Genomic DNA, 3,065 nt, shown 5'->3' on the forward strand with positions numbered 1-3,065 from the left:
AAAAAAAATACACGCACACACACACACGCGCGCGCGCGCGCGCGAATATCACTTGACGTCGAAGCTGATTAGGTAATTTTTTCAATTTTGTATAATGTATAAAGTAGCGAGATTTTTGAATGATGTTGCCAGGGTCACGGTGAATACGTTGAAAGCTACCAGATTATGAGATTGTACGTGGAAATGATTACGACTCATTAATTTGAATTTAATATAACGTTGGCTTTATGCATTCGTACATAAGCTTAAGTCGAGGAACGTGGACATAATTTGGGTAATAAAATAGCAATAACTTAGCGACTTGCAAAGATTTAAGGGTTCTGCTCATTCGACTTGACATAGAAAGTCTCGTGGGCAATCATCGTTCGAGTACTTAAGGTTCGACCATCGTCTCTACCCCCGTCCCGCCCGCCTCACTCGGACTACCACTCGAGCACCATGAGAGCGTTAAATGCAGTTTTTTGCGAGCCCCGGGCTTCTTCTTTTTTACATTAAAGCCGCGGAGCGAGGCGAGGGATTGGGTGAGTGTGTAATGTCGGTGTTAAAGGACGTTAAAGGACGTTAAAGGACGTTAAAGGACGTTAAAGGACGTTAAAGGACGTTAAAGGACGTTAAAGGACGTTAAAGGACGTTAAAGGACGTTAAAGGACGTTAAAGGACGTTAAAGGACGTTAAAGGACGTTAAAGGACGTTAAAGGACGTTAAAGGACGTTAAAGGACGTTAAAGGACGTTAAAGGACGTTAAAGGACGTTAAAGGACGTTAAAGGACGTTAAAGGACGTTAAAGGACGTTAAAGGACGTTAAAGGACGTTAAAGGACGTTAAAGGACGTTAAAGGACGTTAAAGGACGTTAAAGGACGTTAAAGGACGTTAAAGGACGTTAAAGGACGTTAAAGGACGTTAAAGGACGTTAAAGGACGTTAAAGGACGTTAAAGGACGTTAAAGGACGTTAAAGGACGTTAAAGGACGTTAAAGGACGTTAAAGGACGTTAAAGGACGTTAAAGGACGTTAAAGGACGTTAAAGGACGTTAAAGGACGTTAAAGGACGTTAAAGGACGTTAAAGGACGTTAAAGGACGTTAAAGGACGTTAAAGGACGTTAAAGGACGTTAAAGGACGTTAAAGGACGTTAAAGGACGTTAAAGGACGTTAAAGGACGTTAAAGGACGTTAAAGGACGTTAAAGGACGTTAAAGGACGTTAAAGGACGTTAAAGGACGTTAAAGGACGTTAAAGGACGTTAAAGGACGTTAAAGGACGTTAAAGGACGTTAAAGGACGTTAAAGGACGTTAAAGGACGTTAAAGGACGTTAAAGGACGTTAAAGGACGTTAAAGGACGTTAAAGGACGTTAAAGGACGTTAAAGGACGTTAAAGGACGTTAAAGGACGTTAAAGGACGTTAAAGGACGTTAAAGGACGTTAAAGGACATTAAAGGACATTAAAGGACGTTAAAGGTCGCACTTTTGGGTGTGCGCTTATACGAGGTGATCGTAAAGGTTTACTTTACGCCTGGCGATTCGAAACGCTCGCGCTGTATTATGTGGGGACATGCAGTTGATGCGCGATGCGCAGGACTTGACGAGGATGCTCGCTTTGATTGAATTGTGGATTCCGTGTTGTTCTTTTCTCCTGTATCCTCCCTCCCATTTATTATGATCTTCCCTTACGGCCTCGCACGAAGAAAAATCCATAAAGTGAAAACGAGACTTTTGTTGTTTAATAACTCAGGCGGAGCCCGTAATTGATCTTCAATTTTTTCTTTCCCTTCTCTTTTCTCCCTTTCTTTCTTTCACTTCCTTTTTCCTTTCAACGAACGTACCTTCTCATTTTAAGCTCTTTATATGTACGAACTCGTAGTAAAGTAATCATTTATTTATGAACACGCGAGTATATAAAATAATTTTACATTGAAAAATTTTATCCAAATAAATAAGGGAATAACTGTCTTGCGCACATGTTTACAAGCATAATGATGTATTTAACCGGGTAAGACGGATTAAGGTGGAAAATAAAATTATTATAATCCGAGTGTCCCGTATTTTTTACAGGGATATTTAAGGAAACGTAATTCATTTGGTTTGGTATTTCTAAATCAATTTATTCTTTTGGATTAGGAAATTTGTTAATTCACATAATTGTCTATAATAGACGTTATAGACTATTATCGTTATTATTATAGAAATTTGTTTTTATAATACGCGCTAGCGTTAAAAAATGTTATTATCTAATTCAATATCATCATTCGTAATTATTATGAAATACTTTGTAAGAGTCGGTAATAATATTTACCATATTATTTTCATATTCCAGCAAGAAGCGTTAAGTAATCATTTCCCTTATAATTGCTAAGTAATCATTTCCCTTATAATTGCTGACGATTGGTAGGCGAATGTTCGCGCCTCGGTTTATCCATAAAAATGAATTATTATTATTATAATTCGAGACAGTTCACCTCTGCGATACGCAATTTTATGAGGCTTCCGCGCCCAACGATATCGACAATGCAACCTAACGTTTATAAAAACTAATCTCCACTCTCGTAAAAGACCAAGCAGCCCTTTAATTATCCTCGTATCAGCCGGGTCGACCGTATCGAATTTGCCAATGTATTTCGCGCTGGTGCACAATCGCCTTTAAACATGTTAAAAAAAAAAAAAAAACCAAACAATGTAACGCTCGCTTCGGGAGATTATTAAAGTGACGAAGCGTTTTGGGCGTCGGGGGCCGTCCTAGCGAATCGTAAATATCAGGATAGGAGCAGAACAAACACAGTCCCCGAATTGTGAAAATGCTAATGCGTTTTTTGCCTTCAATAAAAGCGCAAGGCGTTAGGCAGCGAGCAGACTGAAAACTTAACGACTGGCGTATGCAGGCGCGCGGACATAAAAAACCAGTGCACGAAAATTCGATACGAGGCGACGCGCTCGAGACGCTTTGCTCTGGCACGGCGTGCGATGCCTCTTTTATGATTCTATCGAAGCAGCAAATTCTCAACTCGATCTCCACCTTCTCGTACCACCCCCACCCCCTCACCCCTTCACCCCCTCACCCCCGTCACCCCA

This window comes from Ceratosolen solmsi, unplaced genomic scaffold, assembly GCF_000503995.2.
Source record: "Ceratosolen solmsi marchali unplaced genomic scaffold, CerSol_1.0 scaffold2, whole genome shotgun sequence".
In the NCBI taxonomy this organism is placed as follows: Eukaryota; Metazoa; Arthropoda; class Insecta; order Hymenoptera; family Agaonidae; genus Ceratosolen; species Ceratosolen solmsi.